This window comes from Apostichopus japonicus, chromosome 8 (genome assembly GCF_037975245.1).
Source record: "Apostichopus japonicus isolate 1M-3 chromosome 8, ASM3797524v1, whole genome shotgun sequence".
Lineage (NCBI taxonomy): Eukaryota > Metazoa > Echinodermata > Holothuroidea > Aspidochirotida > Stichopodidae > Apostichopus > Apostichopus japonicus.
Window position 1 is genome coordinate 14,323,201 of NC_092568.1, and position 16,294 is coordinate 14,339,494.

The following is a 16,294-nucleotide window of genomic DNA, read 5'->3' on the forward strand; positions in this document are numbered from 1 at the left end:
AAAAAGATTTCATGACATCTCGGGTACTTTAGTTTTCAGGTCATGGTGATCGAGGACGCTATGCAAGAATAGAAAGATAATAGGTCAATACTACATTTAAAGATTGTATATTTTACATTCTCAATGTAACAATACATTTACCGACGATTCTAAATGAACACAATAGATGTTTGAATGTCCCATGCGGTCAATTTTTACTCCAAGTTGGTAAGAAAAAAAGTGTTAAAAGAAATTAAAAAGATTTCATGACATCTCGGGTACTTAAGTTTTCAGGTCATGGTAATTGAGGGCGCTAATCAAGAATAGAAAGATATTAGGTCAATACTGCATTAACAGATTGTACATTTTACATTCTCAAGGTAACAATTCATTTACCGACGATTCTTAATGAACACAATAGATGTTTGAATGTCCCATGCGGTCACTTTTTCTCCAGGTTGGTTAGAAAAATAGTGTAAAAAAAAAAAAAGATTTCATGACATCTCATGTACTTAAGTTTTCAGGTCATGGTGATTGAGGGCGCTATTCAAGAATAGAAAGATAATAGGTCAATACTACATTAACAGATTGTACATTTTACATTCTCAAGGTAACAATGCATTAACCGGCGATTCTAAATGAACACGATAGATGTCCCAGTGCGGTAAATAGTCCTCCAGGTTGGTAAGAAAAATAGTTTAAAAAACGATCTCAGGACATATCAGGTACTTAAAGTTTCAGGTCATGGTGATTGAGGGCGCTATTTAAGAAAAGAAAGATAAAAGGTCAATGCTACATTAACAGATTGTACATTTTACATTCTCAAGGTAACAATACATTTACCGACGATTCTTAATGAACCCAATAGTTGTTTGAATGTCCCAGTGCGGTAAATTATGCTCTAGGTTGGTTAGAAAAATAGTGTAAAAAATATAGTAAATTTCATGATATCTCGGGTACTTAAGTTTTCAGGTCATGGTAATTGAGGGCGCTATTTAAGAACAGAAAGACAATAGGTCAATACTACATTTAAAGATTGTACATTTTACATTCTCAATGTAACAATACATTTACCGACGATTCTAAATGAACACAATAGATGTTTGAATGTCCCATGCGGTCAATTTTTCTCCAGGTTGGTTAGAAAAAAAGGGTTAAAAGAAATATAAAATATTTCATGACATCTCGGGTACTTAAGTTTTCAGGTCATGGTGATTGAGGGCGCTATTTAAGAATAGAAAAGATAATAGGTCAATACTACATTAACAGATTGTAAATTTAACATTCTCACGGTAACAATACATTTACCGACGATTCTAAATGAACACAATAGATGTTTGAATGTCCCATGCGGTCAATTTTTCTCCAGGTTGGTAAGAAAAATAGTTTAAAAAAAAAAGATTTCATGACATCTCGGGTACTTAAGTTTTCAGGTCATGGTGATTGAGGGCGCTATTCAAGAATAGAAAGATAATAGGTCAATACTACATGAACAGATTGTAAATTTAACATTCTCACGGTAATATTACATATACCGACGATTCTAAATATACACAATATGTGTTTGAATGTCCAATGCGGTCACTTTTTACTCCAAGTTGGTAAGAAAAAAAGTGTTAAAAGAAATTAAAAAGATTTCATGACATCTCGGGTACTTAAGTTTTCAGGTCATGGTGATTGAGAGCGCTATTGAAGAATAGAAAGATAATAGGTCAATACTACATTTAAAGATTGTATATTTTACATTCTCAATGTAACAATACATTTACCGACGATTCTAAATGAACACAATAGATGTTTGAATGTCCCATGTGGTCACTTTTTACTCCAAGTTGGTAAGAAAAAAGTGTTAAAAAAAATTAAAAAGATTTCATGACATCTCGGGTACTTAAGTTTTCAGGTCATGGTGATTGAGGGCGCTATTCAAGAATAGAAAAATAATAGGTCAATACTACATTAACAGATTGTACATTTTACATTCTCAAGGTAACAATTCATTTACCGACGATTCTTAATGAACACAATAGATGTTTCAATGTCCCATGCGGTCACTTTTTCTCCAGGTTGGTTAGAAAAATAGTGTAAAAAAAAAAAAAAAAAAGATTTCATGACATCTCGGGTACTTAAGTTTTCAGGTCATGGTAATTGTGGGCGCTATTTAAGAATAGAAAGATAATTGGTCAATACTACATTAACAGATTGTACATTTTACATTCTCAAGGTAACAATGCATTAACCGGCGATTCTAAATGAACACGATAGATGTCCCAGTGCGGTAAATAGTCCTCCAGGTTGGTTAGAAAAATAGTTTAAAAAAAGATTTCAGGACATATCAGGTACTTAAAGTTTCAGGTCATGGTGATTGAGGGCGCTATTTAAGAAAAGAAAGATAAAAGGTCAATACTACATTAACAGATTGTACATTTTACATTCTCAAGGTATCAATACATTTACCGACGATTCTTAATGAACCCAATAGATGTTTGAATGTCCCAGTGCGGTAAATTATGCTCTAGGTTGGTTAGAAAAATAGCGTAAAAAAAATATTAAATTTCATGACATCACGGGTATTAAGTTTTCAAGTCACGGCCAATGGTGATTGAGGGCGCTATTTAAGAATAGAAAGATAATAGGTCAATACTACATTTAAATATTGTACATTTTACATTCTCAAGGTGACAATAATACATATATCGACGATTCTAAATGAACACAATAGATGATTGAATGTCCCATGCGGTAAATTGTCCTCCAGGTTGGTAAGAAAAATAGTTTAAAAAAAAAGATTTCATGACATCTCGGGTACTTAAGTTTTCAGGTCATGGTGATTGAGGGCGCTATTTAAGAATAGAAAGATAATAGGTCAATACTACATTTAAAGATTGTATATTTTACATTCTCAATGTAACAATAAATTTACCGACGATTCTAAATGAACACAATAGATGTTTGAATGTCCCATGCGGTCAATTTTTCTCCAGGTTGGTTTGAAAAATAGTGTAAAAAAAGGATTTCATGACACTTCGGGTACTTAGGTTTTCAGGTCATGGTAATTAAGGGCACTATTCAAGAATAGAAAGATAATAGGTCAATACTACATTAACAGATTGTAAATTTAACATTCTCACGGTAATAATACATATACCGACGACTCTAAATAAACACAATATGTGTTTGATTGTCCAATGCGGTCAATTATACTCCAAGTTGGTAAGAAAAAATAGTTTTAAAAAATATAAAAAAGATTTCATGACATCTCGGGTACTTTAGTTTTCAGGTATTTAAGAACAGAAAGACAATAGGTCAATACTACATTTAAAGATTGTACATTTTACATTCTCAATGTAACAATACATTTACCGACGATTCTAAATGAACACAATAGATGTTTGAATGTCCCATGCGGTCAATTTTTCTCCAGGTTGGTTAGAAAAAAGGGTTAAAAGAAATATAAAATATTTCATGACATCTCGGATACTTAAGTTTTCAGGTCATGGTGATTGAGGGCGCTATTGAAGAATAGAAAGATAATAGGTCAATACTACATTTAAAGATTGTAAATTTAACATTCTCACGGTAACAACACATTTACCGACGATTCTAAATGAACACAATAGATGTTTGAATGTCCCATGCGGTCAATTTTTCTCCAGGTTGGTTAGAAAAATAGTTTAAAAAAAAAAGATTTCATGACATCTCGGGTACTTTAAGTTTTCAGGTCATGGTAATTGAGGGCGCTATTCAAGAATAGAAAGATAATAGGTCAATACTACATTTAAAGATTGTAAATTTAAAATTCTCACGGTAATATTACATATACCGACGATTCTAAATATACACAATATGTGTTTGAATGTCCAATGGGGTCAATTTTTACTCCAAGTTGGTAAGAAAAAATAGTTTTAAAAAATATAAAAAAGATTTCATGACATCTCGGGTACTTTAGTTTTCAGGTCATGGTGATTGAGGGCGCTAATCAAGAATAGAAAGTCAATAGGTCAATACTACATGAACAGATTGTAAATTTAACATTCTCACGGTAATATTACATATACCGACGATTCTAAATATACACAATATGTGTTTGAATGTTCAATGGGGTCAATTTTTACTTCAAGTTGGTAAGAAAAAAAGTGTTAAAAGAAATTAAAAAGATTTCATGACATCTCGGGTACTTAAGTTTTCAGGTCATGGTGATTGAGGGCGCTCTTGAAGAAAAGAAAGATAATAGGTCAATACTACATTTAATGATTGTACATTTTACATTCTCAATGTAACAATACATTTACCGACGATTCTTAATGAACACAATAGATGTCCCAGTGCGGTAAATAGTCCTCCAGGTTGGTAAGAAAAATAGTTTTAAAAAAAATTTCAGGACATATCAGGTACCGACGATTCTTTATGAACACAATAGATGTTTGAATGTCCAATGCGGTCAATTTTCCTAAAAGTTGGTAAAGAAAAATATTGTTTAAAAAAAAAATTCAAGACATATCTTGTGCTTAAGGTTTCAGGTCATGGTAATTAAGGGCGCTATTCAAGAATAGAAAGATAATAGGTCAATACTACATTAACAAATTGAACGTTTTACCGACGATTCTAAATGAACACTTATAGATGTTTGAATGTCCCATGCGTCATTTTCTCCCACTTGACGGGTTGCACACTTTGCTGCCATGTCGACAAAACGACCAAATTTCCAGAAAGTTGACGTTTAGACGAGATAAAGAATATCGTCCAATGCATAAATATCCTGCAAATTGTCGAGTTGCACATTTTTACGTGATCTCGACATAATGACCAAATTTCCAGAAAGTTGACGTTTTGACGAGACAACGAATCTCGTCCAATGCATTAATATCCTGCAAATTGACGAGTCGTACATTTTGACGTGATCTCGCCCAATGCATAAATTTCCTGCAAATTGACGAGTTGCACACTTTGACGATATATCGACAAAATCACCAAAATCCAAGAAATTTGACGAGACCAAGGGTATCGTCCAATGGGTCATTTTCTCCAAATTGACGAGTTGCACCCTTTGCTGACATCTCGACAAAACGACCAAATTTCTAGAAAGTTGACGTTTAGACGAAATAATAAAGAATATCTTGCAATGCATAAATAACCTGCACATTGTCGAGTTGCATATTTTGACGTGATCTCGACATAATGACCAAATTTCCAGAAAGTTGACGTTTTGACGAGATAACGTATCTCGCCCAATGCATAAATTACCTACAAATTGACGAGTTGCACATTATGACGTGATCTCGCCGAATGCAATAAATTTCCTGCAAATTGACGAGTTGCACATTATGACGTGATCCCGCCAAATGCGATAAACTTCCTGCAAATTCACGAGTTGCACACTTTGCTGCCATTTCGACCATCTCGTCAAAATTGGCGATAATTAACGTTTTGACGAGATAACGTACCTCGTCCACTGCATCAGATATCTGCAAATTGATGAGTTGCACATTTTGACGTGATATCGCCTAATGCAATGAATTTCCTGCAAATTGACGAGTTGCACATTTTAAAGTGATCTCACCCAATGCAATAAATTTCCTGCAAATTGACGAGTTGCACACTTTGCTGTCATCTCGACCATCTCGTCAAAATTGACGATAATAAACGTTTTGACGAGATAACGTACCTCGTCCACTGCATCAATTATCTGCAAATTGACAAGTTGCACATTTTGACGTGATCTCGCCCAATGCATAAGTTTCCTGCCTATTGACGAGTCGCACATTTTGACGTGATCTCGCCCAATGCAAAAATTTCTTGCAAATTCACGAGTTGCACATTTTGACGTGATCTCGCCTAATGCAATGAATTTCCTGCAAATTCACGAGTTGCACATTTAAAAGTGATCTGGCCCAATGCAATAAATTTCCTGCAAATTGACGAGTTGCACATTATGACGTGATCTCGCCGAATGCAATAAATTTCCTGCTAAATGACGAGTTGCACACTTTGACGCGATCTCGACATAATGACCAAAATTCCAGATAATTGACGTTTTGACGAGATAACGAATCCCGCCTAATGCATAAATTTCATACAAATTGACGAGTTGCACATTTTGACGTGATCTCGCCCAATGCATAAAAATTTCATGCAAATTGACGAGTTGCACAATTATGACGTGATCCCGCCCAATGTGATAAACTTCCTGCAAATTCACGAGTTGCACACTTTGCTGCCATCTCGACCATCTCGTCAAAATTGAAGATATTTGACGTTTTCACGAGATAAAGTATCCCGTCCACTGAATCAATTATCTGCTAATTGACGAGCTGCACATTTTGACTTGATCTCGCCCAATGCATAAATTTCCTGCAAATTGACGAGTTGCACATTAATGAAGTGATCTCGCCGAATGCAATAAATTTCCTGCGAAATGACGAGTTGCACACTTTGACGCGATCTCGACATAATGACCAAAATTCCAGATAATTGACGTTTTGACGAGATAACGAATCCCGCCTAATGCATCAATTTCATACAAATTGACGAGTTGCACATTTTGACGTGATCTCGCCCAATGCATAAACTTCCTGCAAATTCACGGATTGCACATTTTGCTGCTATCTCGACCATCTCGTCAAAATTGGCGATAAATAACGTTTTGACGAGATAACGTACCTCGTCCACTGCATCAATTATCTGCAAATTGACGAGTTGCACATTTTGACGTGCTCTCGCCTAATGCAAAAATTTCCTGCAAATTGACGAGTTGCACATTTTGACGTGATCTCGCCTAATGCAATGAATTTCCTGCAAATTGACGAGTTGCACATTTTGACGTGATCTCGCCTAATGTAATGAATTTTCTGCAAATTGACGAGTTGCACATTTTAAAGTGATCTCACCCAATGCAATAAATTTCCTGCAAATTGACGAGTCGCACATTTTGACGTGATCTCGCCTAATGCAATGAATTTCCTGCAAATTCACGAGTTGCACATTTTAAAGTGATCTGGCCCAATGCAATAAATTTCCTGCAAATTGACGAGTTGCACATTATGACGTGATCTCGCCTAATGCAATGAATTTCCTGCAAATTGACGAGTTGCACATTTTGACGTGATCTCGCCTAATGTAATGAATTTTCTGCAAATTGACGAGTTGCACATTTTGACGTGATATCGCCTAATTCAATGAATTTCCTGCAAATTGACGAGTTGCACATTTTAAAGTGATCTCACCCAATGCAATAAATTTCCTGCAAATTGACGAGTCGCACATTTTGACGTGATCTCGCCTAATGCAATGAATTTCCTGCAAATTCACGAGTTGCACATTTTAAAGTGATCTGGCCCAATGCAATAAATTTCCTGCAAATTGACGAGTTGCACATTATGACGTGATCTCGCCGAATGCAATAAATTTCCTGCTAAATGACGAGTTGCACACTTTGACGCGATCTCGACATAATGACCAAAATTCCAGATAATTGACGTTTTGACGAGATAACGAATCCCGCCTAATGCATAAATTTCATACAAATTGACGAGTTGCACATTTTGACGTGATCTCGCCCAATGCCTAAACTTCCTGCAAATTCACGAATTGCACATCATGACGTGATCCCGCCCAATGCGATAAACTTCCTGCTCATTCACGAGTTGCACACTTTGCTGCCATCTCGACCATCTCGTCAAAATTGAAGATATTTGACGTTTTGACGAGATAACGTTATCCCGTCCACTGCATCAATTATCTGCTAATTGACGAGTTGCACATTTTGACGTGATATCGCCCAATGCATAAAAATTTCCTGCATATTGACGAGTTGCACATTATGACGTGATCCCGCCCAATGCGATAAACCCTGCTAATTCACGAGTTGCACACTTTGCTGCCATCTCAACCATCTCGTCAAAATTGAAGATATTTGACGTTTTGACGAGATAACATATCCCGTCCACTGAATCAATTATCTGCTAAATGACGAGTTGCACATTTTGACTTGATCTCGCCCAATGCATAAAAATTTCATGCAAATTGACGAGTTGCACAATTATGACGTGATCCCGCCCAATGTGATAAACTTCCTGCAAATTCACGAGTTGCACACTTTGCTGCCATCTCGACCATCTCGTCAAAATTGAAGATATTTGACGTTTTCACGAGATAAAGTATCCCGTCCACTGAATCAATTATCTGCTAATTGACGAGCTGCACATTTTGACTTGATCTCGCCCAATGCATAAATTTCCTGCAAATTGACGAGTTGCACATTAATGAAGTGATCTCGCCGAATGCAATAAATTTCCTGCGAAATGACGAGTTGCACACTTTGACGCGATCTCGACATAATGACCAAAATTCCAGATAATTGACGTTTTGACGAGATAACGAATCCCGCCTAATGCATCAATTTCATACATTTACATTTTGCTGCTATCTCGACCATCTCGTCAAAATTGACGATAAGTAACATTTTGACGAGATAAAGTACCTCGTCCACTGCATCAATTATCTGCAAATTGACGAGTTGCACATTTTGACTGCAAATTAACGTGTTGCAACACCTTGCTGCCATCTCGTCATTACGTCGGTTATCTTCAATTTTGACGAGATGGTCGGAGATGGAGATAGCAGCAAAGTGTGCACATCGTGAATTTGCAGGAAATTTATCGCATTGGGCGAGATCACGTCATAATGTGCAACTCGTCAATTTGCAGATAATTGATGCAGTGGACGAGTTACGTTATCTCGTTCAATTTCGCTATCACGTGAAAGTGTGCAACTCTTTAATTTTAAGGAATCTTATGCATTGGGGAGAGATCACGTCAAAATTTGCAACTCGTCAATTTGCCGTGAATTTATATATTGAGCAGGATCACGTCAAAATGTGCAACTAGTCAATTTACAGGAAATTTATTGCATTGGGCGAAATCACGTCAAAAAGTGCAACTCATCAATTGACAGGAAATTTATTGCATTGGGCGAAATCACGTCAAAATGTGCGACTCGTCAATTTGTCGGAAATTTATGCATTGGGCGAGATACTTTATCTCGTCAAAACGCCATTTATCTTCAACTTTGGTCATTTTGTCGAGATGGCAGCAAAATGTGCACCTCGTCAATTTGCAGGAAATTTATCGCATTCGGCGAGATCTCGTCATCATGTGCAAGTCGTCAATTTGCAGAAAATTGATGCATTGGACGATATCCGTTATCTCGTTCAATTTCGCTATCACGTGAAAGTGTGCAACTCTTTAATTGTAAGGAATCTTATGCATTGGGGAGAGATCACGTCAAAATTTGCAACTCGTCAATTTGCCGTGAATTTATGTATTGAGCAGGATCACGTCAAAATGTGCAACTAGTCAACTTGCAGGAAATTTATTGCATTGGGCGAAATCACGTCAAAATGTGCAACTCGTCAATTTGCAGGAAATTTATCGCATTGGGCGAGATCACGTCAAAATGTGCAACTCGTCAATTTGCAGGAAATTTATCGCATTGGGCGAGATCACGTCAACATGTTGCAACTCGTCAATTTGCGGGGAATTTCTTGCATTAGGCGAAATCACGTCAAAATGTGCAACTAGTCAATTTACAGGAAATTTATTGCATTGGGCGAAATCACGTCAAAAAGTGCAACTCATCAATTGACAGGAAATTTATTGCATTGGGCGAAATCACGTCAAAATGTGCGACTCGTCAATTTGTCGGAAATTTATGCATTGGGCGAGATACTTTATCTCGTCAAAACGCCATTTATCTTCAACTTTGGTCATTTTGTCGAGATGGCAGCAAAATGTGCACCTCGTCAATTTGCAGGAAATTTATCGCATTCGGCGAGATCACGTCATCATGTGCAAGTCGTCAATTTGCAGAAAATTGATGCATTGGACGATATCCGTTATCTCGTTCAATTTCGCTATCACGTGAAAGTGTGCAACTCTTTAATTGTAAGGAATCTTATGCATTGGGGAGAGATCACGTCAAAATTTGCAACTCGTCAATTTGCCGTGAATTTATGTATTGAGCAGGATCACGTCAAAATGTGCAACTAGTCAACTTGCAGGAAATTTATTGCATTGGGCGAAATCACGTCAAAATGTGCAACTCGTCAATTTGCAGGAAATTTATCGCATTCGGCGAGATCACGTCAAAATGTGCAACTCGTCAATTTGCAGGAAATTTATCGCATTGGGCGAGATCACGTCAACATGTTGCAACTCGTCAATTTGCAGGAAATTTATCGCATTGGGCGAGATCACGTCAACATGTTGCAACTCGTCAATTTGCGGGGAATTTCTTGCATTGGGCGAGATCACGTCAAAATGTGCAACTCGTCAATTTGCAGGAAATTTACCGCATTGGGCGAGATCACGTCAACATGTTGCAACTCGTCAATTTGCAGGAAATTTATCGCATTGGGCGAGATCACGTCAACATGTTGCAACTCGTCAATTCGCGGGGAATTTCTGGCATTGGGCGAGATCACGACAAAATGTTGCAACTCGTCAATTTGCAGGAAATTTATGCATTGGGCGAGATCACGTCAACATGTTGCAACTCGTCAATTTGCAGGAAATTTATCGCATTCGGCGAGATCACGTCAACATGTTGCAACTCGTCAATTTGCGGGGAATTTCTTGCATTGGGCGAGATCACGTCAAAATGTGCAACTCGTAAATTTGCAGGAAATTTATCGCATTGGGCGAGATCACGTCAAAATGTGCAACTCGTCAATTTGCAGGAAATTTATCGCATTCGGCGAGATCAACGTCAACATGTTGCAACTCGTCAATTTGCAGGGAATTTCTTGCATTAGGCGAAATCACGTCAAAATGTGCAACTCGTCAATTTGTAGGAAATTTATGCATTGGGCGAGATACGTCATCTCGTCAAAACGCCAATTATCTTCAATTTTGGTCATTTTGTTGAGATGGCAGCAAAATGTGCAACTCGTCAATTTGCAGGAAATTTATCGCATTGGGCGAGATCACGTCAACATGTTGCAACTCGTCAATTTGCAGGAAATTTATCGCATTGGGCGAGATCACGTCAACATGTTGCAACTCGTCAATTTGCAGGAAATTTATCGCATTGGGCGAGATCACGTCAACATGTTGCAACTCGTCAATTTGCGGGGAATTTCTTGCATTGGGCGAGATCACGTCAACATGTGCAACCTGTAAATTTGCAGGAAATTTATCGCATTGGGCGAGATCACGTCAAAATGTGCAACTCGTCAATTTGCAGGAAATTTATCGCATTCGGCGAGATCACGTCAACATGTTGCAACTCGTCAATTTGCGGGGAATTTCTTGCATTAGGCGAAATCACGTCAAAATGTGCAACTCGTCAATTTGTAGGAAATTTATGCATTGGGCGAGATACGTCATCTCGTCAAAACGCCAATTATCTTCAATTTTGGTCATTTTGTTGAGATGGCAGCAAAATGTGCAACTCGTCAATTTGCAGGAAATTTATCGCATTGGGCGAGATCACGTCAACATGTTGCAACTCGTCAATTTGCGGGGAATTTCTTGCATTGGGCGAGATCACGACAAAATGTTGCAACTCGTCAATTCGCAGGAAATTTTTCGCATTGGGCGAGATCACGTCAACATGTTGCAACTCGTCAATTTGCAGGAAGTTTATCGCATTCGGCGAGATCACGTCAAAATGTGCAACTCGTAAATTTGCAGGAAATTTATCGCATTGGGCGAGATCACGTCAAAATGTGCAACTCGTCAATTTGCAGGAAATTTATCGCATTCGGCGAGATCAACGTCAACATGTTGCAACTCGTCAATTTGCAGGGAATTTCTTGCATTAGGCGAAATCACGTCAAAATGTGCAACTCGTCAATTTGTAGGAAATTTATGCATTGGGCGAGATACGTCATCTCGTCAAAACGCCAATTATCTTCAATTTTGGTCATATTGTTGAGATGGCAGCAAAATGTGCAACTCGTCAATTTGCAGGAAATTTATCGCATTGGGCGAGATCACGTCAACATGTTGCAACTCGTCAATTTGCAGGAAATTTATCGCATTGGGCGAGATCACGTCAACATGTTGCAACTCGTCAATTTGCAGGAAATTTATCGCATTCGGCGAGATCACGTCAACATGTTGCAACTCGTCAATTTGCGGGGAATTTCTTGCATTGGGCGAGATCACGTCAACATGTGCAACCTGTAAATTTGCAGGAAATTTATCGCATTGGGCGAGATCACGTCAAAATGTGCAACTCGTCAATTTGCAGGAAATTTATCGCATTCGGCGAGATCACGTCAACATGTTGCAACTCGTCAATTTGCGGGGAATTTCTTGCATTGGGCGAGATCACGTCAAAATGTGCAACTCGTAAATTTGCAGGAAATTTCTTGCATTAGGCGAAATCACGTCAAAATGTGCAACTCGTCAATTTGTAGGAAATTTATGCATTGGGCGAGATACGTCATCTCGTCAAAACGCCAATTATCTTCAATTTTGGTCATTTTGTTGAGATGGCAGCAAAATGTGCAACTCGTCAATTTGCAGGAAATTTATGCATTGGGCGAGATACGTCATCTCGTCAAAACGCCAATTATCTTCAATTTTGGTCATTTTGTTGAGATGGCAGCAAAATGTGCAACTCGTCAATTTGCAGGAAATTTATCGCATTGGGCGAGATCACGTCAACATGTTGCAACTCGTCAATTTGCGGGGAATTTCTTGCATTGGGCGAGATCACGTCAACATGTTGCAACTCGTCAATTTGCAGGAAATTTATCGCATTGGGCGAGATCACGTCAACATGTTGCAACTCGTCAATTTGCGGGGAATTTCTTGCATTGGGCGAGATCGCGACAAAATGTTGCAACTCGTCAATTTGCAGGAAATTTATCGCATTGGGCGAGATCACGTCAACATGTTGCAACTCGTCAATTTGCAGGAAATTTATCGCATTCGGCGAGATCACGTCAACATGTTGCAACTCGTCAATTTGCGGGGAATTTCTTGCATTGGGCGAGATCACGTCAAAATGTGCAACTCGTCAATTTGCAGGAAATTTCTTGCATTCGGCTAGATCACGTCAAAATGTGCAACTCGTCAATTTGCAGGAAATTTATCGCATTGGGCGAGATCACGTCAACATGTTGCAACTCGTCAATTCGCGGGGAATTTCTGGCATTGGGCGAGATCACGACAAAATGTTGCAACTCGTCAATTTGCAGGAAATTTATGCATTGGGCGAGATCACGTCAACATGTTGCAACTCGTCAATTTGCAGGAAATTTATCGCATTCGGCGAGATCACGTCAACATGTTGCAACTCGTCAATTTGCGGGGAATTTCTTGCATTGGGCGAGATCACGTCAAAATGTGCAACTCGTAAATTTGCAGGAAATTTATCGCATTGGGCGAGATCACGTCAAAATGTGCAACTCGTCAATTTGCAGGAAATTTATCGCATTCGGCGAGATCAACGTCAACATGTTGCAACTCGTCAATTTGCAGGGAATTTCTTGCATTAGGCGAAATCACGTCAAAATGTGCAACTCGTCAATTTGTAGGAAATTTATGCATTGGGCGAGATACGTCATCTCGTCAAAACGCCAATTATCTTCAATTTTGGTCATTTTGTTGAGATGGCAGCAAAATGTGCAACTCGTCAATTTGCAGGAAATTTATCGCATTGGGCGAGATCACGTCAACATGTTGCAACTCGTCAATTTGCAGGAAATTTATCGCATTGGGCGAGATCACGTCAACATGTTGCAACTCGTCAATTTGCAGGAAATTTATCGCATTGGGCGAGATCACGTCAACATGTTGCAACTCGTCAATTTGCGGGGAATTTCTTGCATTGGGCGAGATCACGTCAACATGTGCAACCTGTAAATTTGCAGGAAATTTATCGCATTGGGCGAGATCACGTCAAAATGTGCAACTCGTCAATTTGCAGGAAATTTATCGCATTCGGCGAGATCACGTCAACATGTTGCAACTCGTCAATTTGCGGGGAATTTCTTGCATTAGGCGAAATCACGTCAAAATGTGCAACTCGTCAATTTGTAGGAAATTTATGCATTGGGCGAGATACGTCATCTCGTCAAAACGCCAATTATCTTCAATTTTGGTCATTTTGTTGAGATGGCAGCAAAATGTGCAACTCGTCAATTTGCAGGAAATTTATCGCATTGGGCGAGATCACGTCAACATGTTGCAACTCGTCAATTTGCGGGGAATTTCTTGCATTGGGCGAGATCACGACAAAATGTTGCAACTCGTCAATTCGCAGGAAATTTTTCGCATTGGGCGAGATCACGTCAACATGTTGCAACTCGTCAATTTGCAGGAAGTTTATCGCATTCGGCGAGATCACGTCAAAATGTGCAACTCGTAAATTTGCAGGAAATTTATCGCATTGGGCGAGATCACGTCAAAATGTGCAACTCGTCAATTTGCAGGAAATTTATCGCATTCGGCGAGATCAACGTCAACATGTTGCAACTCGTCAATTTGCAGGGAATTTCTTGCATTAGGCGAAATCACGTCAAAATGTGCAACTCGTCAATTTGTAGGAAATTTATGCATTGGGCGAGATACGTCATCTCGTCAAAACGCCAATTATCTTCAATTTTGGTCATATTGTTGAGATGGCAGCAAAATGTGCAACTCGTAAATTTGCAGGAAATTTATCGCATTGGGCGAGATCACGTCAACATGTTGCAACTCGTCAATTTGCAGGAAATTTATCGCATTGGGCGAGATCACGTCAACATGTTGCAACTCGTCAATTTGCAGGAAATTTATCGCATTCGGCGAGATCACGTCAACATGTTGCAACTCGTCAATTTGCGGGGAATTTCTTGCATTGGGCGAGATCACGTCAACATGTGCAACCTGTAAATTTGCAGGAAATTTATCGCATTGGGCGAGATCACGTCAAAATGTGCAACTCGTCAATTTGCAGGAAATTTATCGCATTCGGCGAGATCACGTCAACATGTTGCAACTCGTCAATTTGCGGGGAATTTCTTGCATTGGGCGAGATCACGTCAAAATGTGCAACTCGTAAATTTGCAGGAAATTTCTTGCATTAGGCGAAATCACGTCAAAATGTGCAACTCGTCAATTTGTAGGAAATTTATGCATTGGGCGAGATACGTCATCTCGTCAAAACGCCAATTATCTTCAATTTTGGTCATTTTGTTGAGATGGCAGCAAAATGTGCAACTCGTCAATTTGCAGGAAATTTATGCATTGGGCGAGATACGTCATCTCGTCAAAACGCCAATTATCTTCAATTTTGGTCATTTTGTTGAGATGGCAGCAAAATGTGCAACTCGTCAATTTGCAGGAAATTTATCGCATTGGGCGAGATCACGTCAACATGTTGCAACTCGTCAATTTGCGGGGAATTTCTTGCATTGGGCGAGATCACGTCAACATGTTGCAACTCGTCAATTTGCAGGAAATTTATCGCATTGGGCGAGATCACGTCAACATGTTGCAACTCGTCAATTTGCGGGGAATTTCTTGCATTGGGCGAGATCGCGACAAAATGTTGCAACTCGTCAATTTGCAGGAAATTTATCGCATTGGGCGAGATCACGTCAACATGTTGCAACTCGTCAATTTGCAGGAAATTTATCGCATTCGGCGAGATCACGTCAACATGTTGCAACTCGTCAATTTGCGGGGAATTTCTTGCATTGGGCGAGATCACGTCAAAATGTGCAACTCGTCAATTTGCAGGAAATTTCTTGCATTCGGCTAGATCACGTCAAAATGTGCAACTCGTCAATTTGCAGGAAATTTATCGCATTGGGCGAGATCACGTCAACATGTTGCAACTCGTCAATTCGCGGGGAATTTCTGGCATTGGGCGAGATCACGACAAAATGTTGCAACTCGTCAATTTGCAGGAAATTTATGCATTGGGCGAGATCACGTCAACATGTTGCAACTCGTCAATTTGCAGGAAATTTATCGCATTCGGCGAGATCACGTCAACATGTTGCAACTCGTCAATTTGCGGGGAATTTCTTGCATTGGGCGAGATCACGTCAAAATGTGCAACTCGTAAATTTGCAGGAAATTTATCGCATTGGGCGAGATCACGTCAAAATGTGCAACTCGTCAATTTGCAGGAAATTTATCGCATTCGGCGAGATCAACGTCAACATGTTGCAACTCGTCAATTTGCAGGGAATTTCTTGCATTAGGCGAAATCACGTCAAAATGTGCAACTCGTCAATTTGTAGGAAATTTATGCATTGGGCGAGATACGTCATCTCGTCAAAACGCCAATTATCTTCAATTTTGGTCATTTTGTTGAG

At 39.0% G+C, this 16,294-nt stretch overlaps 1 long non-coding RNA gene across 2 annotated transcripts in view; it reads right to left on the minus strand.

The window, feature by feature from the left end:
* Nucleotides 1-520: 520 nt before the first annotated feature.
* LOC139971838 (uncharacterized) overlaps nucleotides 521-16,294 on the minus strand; it is a 49,647-nt gene continuing 33,873 nt past the window's right edge. The window contains exon 3 of one of the 2 annotated variants that reach the window (XR_011794506.1): nucleotides 521-739. This is a non-coding gene — a long non-coding RNA (uncharacterized lncRNA). Of the gene's footprint in view, nucleotides 740-2,097; nucleotides 2,351-16,294 lie in introns of those variants that run through there. The other variant, XR_011794507.1, reaches the window with a different exon arrangement.